Source organism: Phyllobates terribilis, unplaced genomic scaffold (assembly GCF_046119375.1).
Source record: "Phyllobates terribilis strain yellow unplaced genomic scaffold, ASM4611937v1 Scaffold_11__3_contigs__length_659146591, whole genome shotgun sequence".
Taxonomy (NCBI): Eukaryota; Metazoa; Chordata; class Amphibia; order Anura; family Dendrobatidae; genus Phyllobates; species Phyllobates terribilis.
The window spans coordinates 86,776,540-86,792,276 of record NW_027362771.1 but is presented as its reverse complement, the minus strand read 5'-3'; positions in this window follow the sequence as shown (position 1 = coordinate 86,792,276).

Genomic DNA, 15,737 nt, shown 5'->3' with positions numbered 1-15,737 from the left:
CAGTTCAAATTTCTGGCTTTTTATCGCTGTAATATGGAAAAGAACTGCCTGTATTCTTCAGTGCTAATAAGCAAATGGAGCAGAAAAATGGTGTACTCTGGATTACTTTTTAAGCAAATAACCAGGGTTAAGATAAAAAAAATTAGCCCTGGCCCCTGATACCTGGGGCTATGTCTATAAATATTTGTCACAGCAGGATCAGTCAGAAGTTGAACATGCAATGGACCATCTTGTGCTGTATCATGCACTGTAGTCTATCACATAGCCTGCCTGACTCCTGCTATCACCTTCACCACTGAAAATATGCAACTGGATTAGTCATCAGAAGGACTGTTAGTTCAGATGGATATACACTGCTCAAAAAATTAAAAGGAACACTCTAATAACACATCCTAGATCTGAATGAATGAAATATTCTCATTGAATACTTTGTTCTGTACTAAGTTGAATGTGTTGACAACAAAATCACACAAAAATCATCAATGGAAATCAAATTTATTAACCAATGGAGGCCTGGATTTGGAGTCACCCCCAAAATTAAAGTGGAAAAACACACTACAAGCTGATCCAACTTTGATATAATGTCCTTAAAACAAGTCAAAATGAGGCTCAGTATTGTGTGTGGCCCCCACGTGCCAGTATGACCTCCCTACAACCCCTGGGCATGCTCCTGATGAGGTTGCGGATGGTCTCCTGTGGGATCTCCTCCCAGACCAGGACTAAAGCATCCGCCAACTCCTGGACAGTCTGTGGTGCAATGTGACGTTTGTGGATGGAGCGAGACATAATGTCCCAGATGTGCTCAATCAGATTCAGGTTTGAGGAACGGGCAGGCAAGTCCATAGCTTCAATGCCTTCATCTTGCAGGAACTGCTGACACACTCCAGCCACATGAGGTCTGGCATTGTCCTGCATTAGGAGGAACCCAGGTCCAACCGCACCAGCATATGGTCTCACAAGGGGTCTGAGGATCTGATCTCGGTACCTAATGGCAGTCAGGCTACCTCTGGCGAGCACATGGAGGGCTGTGCGGCCCTCCAAAGAAATGGCACCCCACACCATTACTGACCCACTGCCTAACCGGTCATGCTGAAGGATGTTGCAGGCAGCAGATCGCTCTCCATGGCGTCTCCAGACTGTCACGTCTGTCACATGTACTCAGTGTAAACCTGCTTTCATCTGTGAAGAGCACAAGGCGCCAGTGGCGACTTTGCCAATTCTGGTGTTCTGTGGCAAATGCCAAGCATCCTGCACGGTGTTGGGCTGTGAGCACAACCCCCATCTGTGGACGTCGGGCCCTCATACCACCCTCATGGAGTCGGTTTCAAACTGTTTGTGCAGACACATACACTTTTGTGGCCTGCTGGAGGTCATTTTGCAGGGCTCTGGCAGTGCTCCTCCTGTTCCCCCTTGCACAAAGGCGGAGGTAGCGGTCCTGCTGCTGAGTTGTTGCCCTCCTACGGCCCCCTCAACGTCTCCTGGTGTACTGGCCTGTCTCCTGGTAGCGCCTCCAGCCTCTGGACACTACGCTGACAGACAAAGCAAACCTTCTTGCCACAGCTCGCATTGATGTGCCATCCTGGATGAGCTGCACTACCTGAGCAACTTCTGTGGGTTATAGAGTCCGTCTCATGCTACTACGAGTGTGAAAGCACAACCAACATTCAAAAGTGACCAAAACATCAGCCAGAAAGCATTGGTACTGAGATGTGGTCTATGGTTCCCACCTGAAGAACCACTCCTTTATTGAATGTGTCTTGATAATTGCCAATAATTTCCATCTATTGTCTATTCCATTTGCACAACAGCATGTGAAATTGATTGTCAATCAGTGTTGCTTCCTAAGTGGACATTTTGATTTCACAGAAGTTTGATTTACTTGGAGTTATATTCTGTTGTTTAAGTGTTCCCTTTATTTTTTGAGCAGTGTATATATATGTTGTGGAATACCTATCCTATCTATAAACAAGCGTATCTCTCCCTGACTCCACAGCTTCTCTCCCTACTAGTGTTGAGCGAATTTGTTCGCCGTTATCTGTGTGACAGTGTGGCAAATCAGGGATGTTCAAGGGCGGAGCCGATTTTTTGGTGCGAACAAGCCAGAACCCTGAACACGAACCCGAATTTGAAATGCCGAACAAATTCTCTCAACACTACTCCCTACTCTGCCTGTTTCTGGGTTAGACTGTGATGAGCATAGGGGAGCCAGGTCTTATATAGACCTGATGATGCTGTGCGGCCAGCCAATCACTGTAATGACCACAACCAACATGGCTACAGTGAGTGGCAAGCAATCCCTGCATGTTCATTGGCTCTCTAAAAAACGACAAACATGCAGGGGGGACCCAAGCTCCCGCCCGAGCAACCCGGAAATAGTCGCCGAGCTTGTCGAGCACAGTGATGCTCGGGCGAGTACCGAGTCGTGGCGAGAACGTTCGCTCATCACTAGTTGTAAGATATCCATTCTTGATTGTATGTTGAGAAAACAGGCCCATGTTCTCAATCATCCGCATGTTTGCCATATCATCTAATAGTGCCAACTGCCTTTCAAGAAATGATGACGTGCATTTATTTTGTCCTCCCACACGTAGGAGAATGTGAGCCAGGGATAGATTAGGATTAAAATTCAGGCCCGTTCTGCCTCTGTCCACTTCCCCAAATTGGAGTCTCTATTGCTTATATTATCCTGTCTGCAGGAAACCAAAGTTTTACTACATGACCTATAGTGCCAATAATACTGCTATATAAGATTTATTATTGATAATAATTATTAATAATAATAATAATAATAATAATAATAATACTGCAATATAACAAATACAACCAGGCCATAACCAAGTATCACCAACATATACAGTAGTGATAATACCACCATACTGATCATTAACTAAAACCACTGTACTAGGACGGATATTATCACCACACAGTGACCATACAATGGTAATATCAGTTTTACACCAGTGCTCTGAAAACAATATATGTGTACACTGTAGAGGTTCTCACCACAGATGTTTTCGATGATTGTAGTATTTAATTTTCCCTTTTATTTCCATTCGGTCCAGTTTGCCATGATCACTATTAATCGTCCCTACAACATAGAGACCACTTTGGCCTACTGCTTTTAAAGGACCCTCTTCACATTTCCCACCTCTACACAAACCATATAGTGCTTTAACATGTGCTCGAGACAGTAATAATGCCCTTACCATGCCCTGTATAGCACCTCCTATTGTGTCCCACACAATAACAGTGCCATCTGTGCCCCTACACAGTAATATTCCCTCTGTACTTCCTTGTAGTAATAATGCTCCTCTGTGCCTTCTTAGAGTTATACAGCACCTCATGGAAAGAATGTCCCCCTGTGCCTCCTTATAATAATAATAATGTGCTTCTTTATTGTAATAATGCAGTGAGGTACATAGAAATCATGGGCCCCATAGCAAAAGTCCTATCAAGTCACATAGTAAGAGAAGGACATACTTCCCAACTTTTTAAGACAAAGAAAGGAACATGTATTGCCAGACTTAAAGTACATAGTTATTTGCCCCTACTGAAGCCCCTTAGTTTTCTCACCCACTACAATATTCCATGACCCCTATAGAGTATGATGTTCTCAAAAATGCCCCCTTACTGAATGATGTTCCTACATTCCTCCACCTATACAGCATGATGGCCCCACAAACCCCACACAGTGTGATAGTTACCCCAGTTCCCACCCCCCACGCACTATGATGGTCACCAAAGCCCCCACAATATGATAGTCACCACTGCCCCATACAGTATGATGGTAAGCACAGCCCCCCAAAGAGCATGATGGCCCCATAAATCCACACAGCATGATTACTACCTCAACCATCCCCCACACAGTATGATAGTCCCCACAGCTACCCCACACAGTATGATGGTCTCCCTACAGCAAGATGGTCTCCACATCCCTCACACAGTATGATGGTTCTTGCATAGTCCCTGACAACATATGATGGACATCCCCCAGCCCCAATACAGTAGTATAGTCCCCCCAGATCCCCATATAGTATGATAATCCTTCAACTCAGTATGATGGTCCACTCACAGCCCTCCATATAGTATGATGTCTCCCCACACAGTATGATGGTTCCTCACCGCCCCAATACAGTATGATGGTCCCTCCACATACCGCCATATAGCATGATGTTCCCTTCACACAGTATGATGGTCCACCATGGCCCCAGCACAATATGATGGTCTTCCCCCACAGATCCCCACACAGTATAATGGTTCTCACAAAAACAATGCAGTATGATGTTACCTCACAGGCCCATATAGTGTAATGCTCACCCACAGCCCCATATATAGTATGATATTTCCCCACAGCCCCCATATAGTATGATGTTCCTCCACAGCTCCCATATAGTTTTAAGGTCCCCAACAGCCAAAAATAAACCCCTAAAGTGGTCCACTTTCTTGACTTGTCTATAAGCCCCAAAGCTCACTGCACTATAGATATCTGGAGCAGCAACTATGGGCAGGGAGAATAAATTAGTTTCAATATTTGCACTTATTGGATGAATGTTTTGAATGGCAGTAAACCACCACTCCATCCAGAACAGGATGTAAAGCTTCTGTGTCTGGGAGCTATGTTTGTTTGCACCAAAATGGTTATCTGTTTCCTCCTTCATCATCTCTGCATTCTTTTTAACAAACATGACCTCATACCCAACAGTGACAGAGCACAGTGTTGATTCCACACACTGCCCTCATTTTTTTGTTCATGCAAGGTAAAGCACTGACCAGCAGTTTTACACTTTGAAAGAAGGAGGGACAAAAGTTACACAGCAGGCAAGTTGAAGCTGTAGGCTAGATGTCTCTTCATCAACTGTAACTGGTCATTTTTGTGAGTTATAATGCCTGGAACATTCCAACTGCCTTGTTTGGGCAAAGTGCCTCATGCTCCCTGCAAGATGCATGTCCTGAATTTCTGTTTAAAATTTCTTAAACAAATTGGGAAAGTGGTTGCTATGGCCAGGAAACTTTAATCCAATCTTATGTGGTGAACAGGGGCAGACATGCCATTGGTGCAACTCTTACAGCCACATAGGGGACCAAAACGTAAGGGGAACAACTTCCATCCTGAAAGAAGTAAGCAGCTTCTATCGCATACACACAAAAAGGTGCATTGTGATGAATTATTGGACTGCAAAGATCCAATATATTCTTCTAGCATTGGGACCATTTTCTAGTTGAGACCATCACTGACGGTGAAGTTTGACCTATTGGCTTTTCAAAAACAGAACAGTCTACTGGATTGCCACCTGATTTGCAATATTGAAATCTGTTGAAATGAAATACTGTGTTGGAGTGTCTGTAAAAGCAGCATGAAGCGGTGATAGACTATGTCATGCAGCAGTCAAACAAGAGCATGGGTTACTTTGAGATCTGCCTTTGGCAGCTCATGAAGGATATGTTTTGCCTTCTTAAAGGGAATCTGTGACCCCCTGGGAGTTATCAGACCTCTAATATTGGCATACAGGTTATAGAAATGTAAATCTATACATACCTGTATGTCCCACATTAGCAGTCTGATTGAAGAGAAATGTCTTTTTATAAAATACGTTTTCATATGCCTGGCACCAGGGGAACGCCAAGAAATCCCAGCCTATTCGCTTAATTTCCATAAAGGCGCGCTTTTTTTGCTCCTGGCCCCATTTTTCCCTGCAGTGATCTGTGACTCACGGCGCCTGCACACTAGGCCACTGCAGGGAAAAATGGGTCTGGGAGCAAAAAAAAAACGCGCCTGACGTTAGAGGCGCTTTGCACATGTGCGGGATGTGAACGAGAAGAGTGCACATCACAGAGCCCTGTGATGTGCAGGGGAGTGGAGGAATATAGAAATTAAGCAGCTGGCGAGGATTTCTTGGCCTCCCCCGGGCACCAAGCATATGAAAACGGATTTTATAAAAAGACATTTCTCTGCAATCAGACCGCTAATATAGGACATACAGGTATGTATAGATTCACATTTCTATAACGTGTATGCCCATATTAGGGGTCTGATAACTCCCAAGGGGTGACAGATTCGCTTTAAGCCATTTGAAGAGGCTAGTTTATTTTTCAGTCAAGACAGCAATGGAATGCCCATGTTATTTGTCTTTGAAAAACACTCACTACAATGCAACAGGAGATGAAGGAAGAACAGCACCTTTTACAAGTTCATGGCCAACCTGGGACTGTTTGGAACCCTTAAGATGGAGGGGAACATTGAGTTCAGTAAATGAGGCATATCCAGTGAATAAGACTGACAGAGAGAAAATGACTGTGAAGCTAGTCATGACAATCAACCATTGTAGTTGGGTGCGCAATGTGAACCAACTGGGCCCACTGATGTGCTGGAAAGCACCGCAAGCTGTATGCCAGAATTCTCAAGGGATGACAGGCATATAATTATCATCAAGCAAAGGGATGACTACAGGATAACTATTTTTTAGGCCCTCGATATAAAAAGTAACAAGAGGGATTTTTTCCTGCTTATTAAAAGCAGATTAAATTGGCTAATTAGAAGTATAAGCTGCTTTACCTGCTTGTTTAAGTTTTTGGTGAGGAATGCCAGCCTACCGTACACCTGACCAGCAGACCTCTGAGTCCCGATTCACCCAGATCCAATGCTCCTTGCCTGTGACAGCGTTAGGACTACAACTGGTAGCCAAAACAGCAGCAGCAAATGACGCGCCCCCTGGGGGCGATCCCCAGCCTGGCCGATCTGTGCTGGGGATGTCACGGTGGCAGTGACCTGGTCCATGAACCAGGGCGGTCAATTAAAGGGATTAAAGTTTTTAGAGATAATGTTCGTGACATCACCTGTGGTATGTGGCTAAATGGGGCCGCCGCTGTGGTGCAGATCCCCTGGAGCTAATGGTGACACAGCAGAGTTGGTTCAGCTCTCCACAGGCAGAGAGAAGCTCCGGGGCAGTGTAGATGATTTGAAGAGTAGATGTTGTCGGCTGGGACAGTGTCGTGCAGGGCTGAGGGCGCAGGTAATGAACAGAAAGCACATTAATGGCGGTTTCCTCTTAGCTTAACTTGCGGTTTGGCAGAGCAGACCGGGGCATGGGTACTAGCTGGTAGTGGAGTTCCGGGCGGCCTGGAAGCAAGTTGGGTATCCACCTCGCCAGGTGGAGTTGCAGGCCTCCCCTCTGTGCTATTCTCTTTGACCCTGCTGCTTGAAGCTATGCTGCGGCCCTTGTCCCTGAGTAAAACGTCTTTTTCCTCACCCATATGGCAGGCAGCTCGGGCCTTCCTCAAGTGTCGCTGCCACGTGGTAGTGCTGGGCCCTATGGTGCTGCTGTGCCGCCGGGCGTCTGGTGGGGCCAGGAGACCTGCAGTCTCCTGCCCTCCGGATTCTGCTGCTGGGCCTTCAGTGCCCTACAAACACGGACTCCGGTGTCCGGTTCACTTGCGCTTCTCTCCTCTGGGGCAAGCTTGTACACAGCTCCCTTCCCCAGGTCCTTCCTCATCGCTGCCTTGTCTCCAACTCCCCTTCAACTCGCTCTAACCCCGCCTCCAGATTCCAGTTGCTAAGGGGAGGAGCTCCCCTTTCTGGTCTGGAAACAGGAAAGTGTTGTATGCTGGTAAACCTGATTAGGGGACCCCTCCTTGCTTCCATGCATGGCATCACCCCTTGTGAGGGAGGCAATGCCACTGTGGCAACCGGACTCCTGTGGTGTCACACTCCCCCCTAGTTAAATTCAGTACTCCCGGACTGAGGACACTTTTAGAATCAACAATTAACAACAATAACAATTCACATTACAAATAGTTTACAAAGTTTCAAAAAAGGCAAAAATTGCAGAATAACAAAAACCAAACTAAAATTAGGAGCAGTCATTGCGGCGCTTAGTCTTTATGCCACAATCCGGGAATTGTCTTTTTCCGGGCTTCTGAAGGTTGGTTGGTGGGAACCGCCTCAACCCACTTCGGGTATCGTCCCTGGGTGTGGCTTCAGGGCACTCAGTCGGTGGGCCTGGTTTTCGACCACGCCTGCGGCTTATTTTCAAGGCCAACAAATAACTTTATTCAACATTGTCCTGACCACACCTAGTCCTGTGGTCCATTTGTCCATAAATTTAATAACTATCTACACTCACTTTTATTTAATTACACTGTAGTCCCTATAACGGGCAGGGAGCTGACCTATGGTACTACGGGTTGATCTACGCAGTACATTTGTTGCCAATGACCTACTCAGGTCTCTAGTATCTACCGCTGGTGTGGTGGACTCAGTGTGGACTACACTACGGTTAGTCTGAGGTAACACCGGTAGGCTTTGTAGTCTTCTACGACTTCTTTGATTCACCATGGGTATGACAGATTCACCGCTAGCAGGGGGTAGATTCTCCTGATCCGCTGCTGATGAAGCATCTGTTTCTGGGGCCGACTGGTCTTTCTGCTGTTCTAGAGGCTCTGCGGCTTCCGGTGAGGATACTTGGGGAAAGGTCAGGACAGGTACCACGATTGCTTGTTTCACCTGTGTCCAAGATCGGGGAAATTCACCAAGGATGGTTTGAACCGTTTCTTCCACCTTTTCTGTGTACTGGGGGCTGCTTTGGTCTTCCTCTTGGTGTCTCAATTGATCTGGGCATATCTTCAGGTGGTCCTTTGAGACTGCCGCTGAAGTCTCTCCTCCATCTTTACTGATGAGGCATACCATGGTGTTGTCGAAATTTGAAGGTAAGACAATATATGGCTCAACCTCCCACTGATCATCTAATTTGTGAACACGTATTTTCCTTTTGAGTACCTGTTCTCCAGGTGACAAGGGAACTGCAGGTGCGTGCTGATTATAAGTTCTTTCCTGTCTCTGTCTCGCCTGGGACAAACTTCTCTCTACACATTCTTGCACCTTGCGGTATTGTTGCTGCCGCTCCCTATCCCAATCTGCATCTGGTGATGTCATCTCAGGTGTTAAAACTCCCATGTCTAAGTCAATGGGTAACTTGCCAAGTCTTGCCCTCATCAGGTAGGCAGGTGTACAGTTAGTGGAGTTCACTGGGATGTGGCTATATAGGTCTACCAAATCCGGTAACTTCTCTGGCCACAGGCTACGTTCATCAAGGGGCAATGTCTTCATCAGGTCTATTACCACCTGGTTCATTTTCTCGCAGCCGTACAAGTTACAGAATTCCTGAAACACTTCTGCTTCAAAGGCTGGGCCTTGATCGGTAAGCACTCATTCAGGGTAACCGTGTGGGCGACAAAAGTGTTGTTGAAACGCTTTGGCTGCCGTCTTAGCCGTCTGATCCTTCATTGGCACTACTACCAGGAACTGGGAGTAGTGGTCTACTATGGTGAGAGCGTAGACATAGCCTGACTGACTTGGGGCTAGCTTCACGTGGTCCAAGGCTACCAATTCAAGTGGTTGTTTGGTGATTATGGGCTGCAGGGGAGCATTCTGGCTATCACGGTCTTTCCGTCTCAGGTTGCATGGACCACATTCTCGACACCATCTCTCAATTGCTTTCCTCATGCCAACCCAGTAGAATCGCTCACATTAGCAGGACTTCCAACTTCTTCCACCCGAAGTGCCCTGCTCCATCGTGGTACGCCTCTAAGACCATTGGCGCATCTCACTTCGGGACTACCACCTGCCAGACCAATTTGTGTGTCCGGGAGTTGATACTTCTTTGACACAGCTTTCCCTCATAGATGAACAGCTTGCCCTTCTCCTTACACAACTGTTGGGTCTCCTGTGGAGCATCAGGACCAGGGTGCGAGCCAGCTTGTGTCAGCAACTAGGTGGACAGCCAGGTGGCTATTCTGTGTCTCTGCCCATCCATGGTGGGGCAATGGGTTAAACGTGGCCTCTCTGTTGGACTAGCGCTTGTCCCTCGCACAGTGGGAGCACTGGGTCACCCCGTGACAATGGAAAGCCGGTAGCTCTATCTCCTCCAGCTCTTCCAGGTCTTCTCCCCCATCTGGCAAGTTGGGCATCCTGGACAGGGCAACAGTATTAGTGTTTTTATGCCCCACCCGATATTTGATGGTAAACTCGTAGTTGGACAGCCGGGCCATCCATCGCTGCTCCAGTGCACCTAGCTTCGCTATTTCAAGGTGGGTCAGCGGATTATTGTCCATGAAAATTGTAAACTTCGCTGAAGGTAGTGTTACTGTTACAGCCCAGACTATGGCTAAAAACTCCAACTTGAAGGAACTATAGTTGTCAGGGTTCCTTTCCATGGGAAGAAGCTTCCTTCTGGTGTAGGCAATCACTCTCTCTGCCCTGCTGTACCTGGGATAACACCGCTCCCAATCCCACGCTGCTGACTTCCATATAGAGTATAAAGGGTTGGCCATAGTCGGGGTAGGCCAGGACTTCGTCTCCCATAAGAGCCACTTTCAGTCGAGTGAAGAATTCGTCTTCTGTTTTACCCCAATTGAACGGAGGATTCGGGTTCTTGGCCTTCTTGGACTGGCCCACTAAGAGGTCCTGCATGGGTGCCGCTATCTTGGTGAAACCCTTGATGAATCTCCTGTAGTAGCCTACCAGCTTGAGGAACTGCCGCACTTCCTTGATAGTGGAGGGTCTGGCCAGTCCTTGATCACGGTGACTTTTTCACGGTCTGGTGTTACACCTTTGGCGCTTACCACATGGCCTAGGTACTGTACCTTGGGCTTCAACAGGTGGCACTTGGACGGCTTTACTTGCAGTCCAAAGCGAGATAGGGCTTCGAACACCTCGGCCAGGTGCTCCAGGTGGTCTTCATATGTCTTTGAGTAGACGATTACGTCGTCTAGGTACAGCAGAACGGTTTCGAAGTTTTTGTGTCCTAGGCAACACTCCATTAACCGCTGGAATGTTCCCGGGGCGTTGCAGAGCCCGAATGGCATGCAGTTGAACTCACTGAATTCCATTGGTGTCGTAAATGCAGTCTTCTCTCTGTCCGCCTCTGCCACTGGAACCTGCCAATTCCCACTGGTGAGATCAAAAGTGGAGAAATAGTTAGTGGATCTCAGTGCAGCTAATGATTCCTAAATTCTGGGTAAAGGGTAGGTGTCCTTATGTGTAATGCGGTTAATCTGCCTATAATCAACACACATCCTCATTGTACCATCTTTGTTTCTAAAGAGGACTAATGGAGCTGCCCAGGGGCTACAACTATCTCTGATCACCCCAGCCTCCTTCATCTCCCGTAACATTCCATTGGCACATTGATAGTGAGCTGGGGGTACAGGCCGGTACCTCTCTTTAATGGGCGGATGATCTACTGTGGGGATATGATGTTGGACCCCGTTTAGCTGCCCAAAGTCTAGTGGGTGTTAGCTAAAGACTCGCTCATATTCTTGGACCACCCGGTACACCCCATGCTTTTGGTGCAAAGGGGTAGAGTCGGTGCCTACTTGTAGCTTCTGACACCAATCCTCCATCTGCCCCTTGGAGCCATTGTCTTCCTCCTTTTCGGACGGAGGCAAGGGTTCCACTACCTTTATTGCGTTGTTACTGACAGAGGACAGCTTAGCAAGGGTGGCATACTGGGGTAAATGGACCTCTTTCTCCCTACAATTCAAGATGCGTATCGGTATTCTCCCCTTGCGGACATCGACTACCCCCCTGGGTGTCAAAATGGTGGGCCTACTATCAGAGTACACAGGTTCTACCAGGGCTTGATAATCTTGACCCCTGAGACCTATTGCTGTCCGACACCATATTATCATTTCACTCCTAGGGGGCATTGCAATGGGGAATGGATCACTCCGTCTGACACTGCTGACTTTTCCACCAGACAGCTCTACCTGTTGTCTCTGCTTCAGGGCTTTGATCTCCTTCTGCAGATCTCGCTGCTGACTGGAACTGGCAGTCTCCGCGACCTGTTGCAACAAAGCAATAATTTCCCTAAGACAATTCTCTATCACATTGGTGCCTATAGTTATCATAGGATGGCTTTCTCGGTGATCAATATCAATAATAATCATCCCTTGTGATAGCAATTCTACTCGGCCAACCTTTATGGTCACCTATTTATACCCCACCTGAGGCAAGGGCTGACCATTGCTGGCAAAGATTTTAATATGTTCATCTGGACTGCGGGTAATGTCTGAATCAGTCCAGTATCGTTTATAAAGGATATATGGCATTGTCGTCACCTGAGAACCAGTGTCCAGCAATGCGTTCATTGGGATGCCATCAAGCACGACAGGTAGGACCGGTCGTCCTCCCACGTAATTGCCTCGCCAGCTTTGTCGGCCTGGTCATCTTACTCCTGGGGGTTGTCCCTCTGACCCAGGGGTTGCTCATTTAAAATTGCAGAATCTTGCCATGTGCCCCGCCTTTTGACAGTGGTGACAGATGGGTTGTCCGTTCTGGTCGTAGCGATCGCTGTTTCTCCCTCTGGTCGGTAGAATCCTTCTCTGCTGTTGCCACGGGACGTCATCTGGACTGGAAGCCAGCTGGATCCTTTTATTTGGGAACACTTGCATGGCCTGCACGGTTTTAGTTAGAGTAGCCACACTTTTGGTCAGCTCCTGGACCTTAAGGCGTAGGTCTGTAGACGGGTCATTATCTAGGGTCTGCGCGTCAGCCTCCACGGGTGCCAGGGAAAAGGACACCACCTCCTTGTGGTATGTGATAGCTGGGCGCCGGAGGGGTGCAGTGCCACTTGGGGTTGATTCTTCCAGCACCCGGATGACCTGGTCTTTAAATTGCACAAAGTTCAGATCAGGGTTTTGCAGAGCCATAATGCGCAGCTGTTTCTGGTGAGCGTTAGACAGGAGCCCCTCAATAAACTGTTTGGTTAGAAATCTGTCCTCATCTCGCACACTGTCGGGGTCTACCTGTTTAATGGGCCGCAGTGCCTCCTGCAGGTTTAGAGCATAGTCCCGTACACTGTCCTGCACCCTTTGTTTGTACCCGTAGAACTTCATTTTAATCTCTGCTGCTGTGCGGGTGTCAAAGGTATCCTTTAACCTGGCCAGAATTTGCTTAACAGTGCTTTTGTCTCTGCCCGGCCAGGACTTCACCTCCCTCTGGGCTGCACCGATTAGCTGGCCTATAAGGATGCTGACTTTCTGCTCCTCAGACAGGGGGTACACTTGGAACAAACTGCGCAGTCTCTCCTCAAAGTCACTCAGGGTGTGCGACTCCCCTGAGTACAGGACAACCACACCGCCCCTGGTATATATGGCATGGATAATGGCATTACAGTGGCGGCGGCCGCGCCCGCGGCTGAATCGTTTCCCAGGTTGGGCATCTTCCTCCCCCCTAGTGAACCTCAGCCAGGTCCTGGGTTTCTGCTGACGTACCAGTATGCTGCTCTGCAGGCGAGAGAGATCTCGTACCTGGCGGTTCCGGATCGGGGCCTCCTGCTTCCCCTCGGCTGATGGCAAATGATGTGATGATACAGTTCAGCAAAGTCTATGGCACACAGTACCCGGTTATACCGGGCTTCATTTATCCTGTTTGTGACGCCAAGTATGACGTGCCCCCTGGGCCATGGGGTACTCGGTAGCAAGGCCGGTCAGTTGTGGGGATGTCACAGTGGCAGTGACCTGGTCCGTGACCCAGGGCGGTCAATTAAAGGAAAAGTAAAAGGGAATAAAGTTTTTAGAGATAATGTTCGTGACGCCACCTGTGGTATGCGGCTATATGGGGTCGCCGCTGTGGTGTAGATCCACTGCTGACACAGCAGAGTTGGTTCAGCTCTCCACAGGCAGAGCGAAGCTCCGGGGCAGTGGCGATGATTTGAAGATTAGATGTTGTTGGCTGGGACAGTGTCGTGCAGGGCTGAGGGTGCAGGTAATGAGCAGACAACACATTAATCGCAGTTTCCTCTTAGCTTTACTTGCGGTTTGGCAGAGCAGACTGGGGCACGGGTAATAGCTGGTAGTGGAGTTCCGGGCGGCCTGGAAGCAAGTTGGGGATCCACCTCGCCAGGTGGAGTTGTAGGCCTTCCCTCTGCGCTATTCTCTTTGGCCCTGCTGCTTGAAGCTATACTGCAGCCCTGGTCCCTGAGTAAAACATCTTTTTCCTCACCCGTATGGCAGGCAGCTCGGGCCTTCCTCAAGTGTCGCTCCCATGTGGCGGTGCTGGGCCCTATGGTGCTGCTGAGCCACCGGGCGTCTGGTTGGGGCAGGAGACCTGCAGTCTCCTGCCCTCCAGATTCTGCTGCTGGGACTTACAACCACAGACTCTGGTGTCTGGTTCACTTGCGCTTCTCTCCTCTGGGGCAAGCTTGTACACAGCTCCATTTCACAGGTCCTTCCTTGTTGCTGCCTTGTCTCCAACTCCCCTTCAACTCTCTCTAACCTCACCTCCAGATTCCAGTTACTAAGGGGAGGAGCTCCCCTTTCTGGTCTGGAGCCAGGAAAGTGTTGTATACTGGTAAGCCTGATTAGGGATCCCCTCCTTGCTTCCAGGCATGGCATCACCCCTTGTGAGGGAGGCAATGCCACTGTGGCAATCAGACTCCTGGGGTGCCACACAAAATATACAGTATCTTTGACATGATCGACCTTGTGTTTATCTGCTACTGTGCCAATCTGACACATTTTAACAAAGATGCACTGGATAAATAGCCAGGTTCAGTTGCAATTGTACCTTGTCCTTTTTCTGTAAGATAAACTGAGCTCTGATCCCATGTGCTTCTGGCTGAGCTGATTAGACCACTGGCAAGATCTTGACAAGTTTGCTATGAGCGTGCTGTCATGCCCAACCTCCAGTGTACTGTCAGAGAGGGTATTCAGTATGGCTGGTGCCTTTGTCATGCCCATGAGGGCCAGGTTATTCTCTGCAAGCATGGAAACCTTACATTTGTCAAAATTAATCAGACAAGGATCAGTGAATCACACTTTCAATCACATTCGGCTGATGCCAATGATTCCATCAGCTATAGTATATGCCTGACTTCCTGTCCATTATCTTCTACACTGTTCTATTGCCGGAAGTGTCGATGACCCATGAATGGCTAGGCATCTTCTCCCTATCCATCATTTTATCTATGGTGTGCTGCTGTTGCTGCCAGTGCTGGAACTACAATCTCTTTTCCATTGCTATACCATCTGGCTTCTGCCCCTGCCACTGCCAATACCACTTGAAAGCCACACAGCCATGCATCTCCTACCTGCCCACTGTGTTTCATAGTGATACTGTGCTGCAGCTGTCAGAGATGGTCCTACACTGCCAGACTTTTCTGTGACTGGCACATTCTATTCTGTATGCCATCCATTGGTGGTGAGGCCACTTTAACATTTCTAAGGTTGTGTTTACATTAAATAGATCGAAAGGGGTTCAATACAGTCCTGCAGGACCTCAGAGTGTTATACATCTTTTTGTGTCATTAAAGGCTTAGTAGTACCGTTGGTTAGTGGCAAATTGTTTTGCTGATAATTTAAAAAACTCATCAAATAAGGCAAAATTTAATTTCAAATTATTCAATCATCTCTAACTGAAATAAAAATGTATGGAATATATCCAGAGCAATCTATGCATAGAGGAAATAGATGATTGTGTCTAGAAGAAAGCAGTTGTCACCTTTAGCACAGACCATTATTACTTACTGTAAAAGAGCAGTGATACAGTAGAACTGCCACTTCAATATGTGAATCTTAATTGACTAAGTTTATTAGCATCTGGGATGCCTTTCTTAAAAGCTATAATATCATAACTTATATGGAATAGATTGATGAAGATGGGTTGTAGATCCAGGGAATTATTATTATGATATGTTTGACATATTTGCTACCAGTGTTATTGACTCACCCCCTGGGCCGTG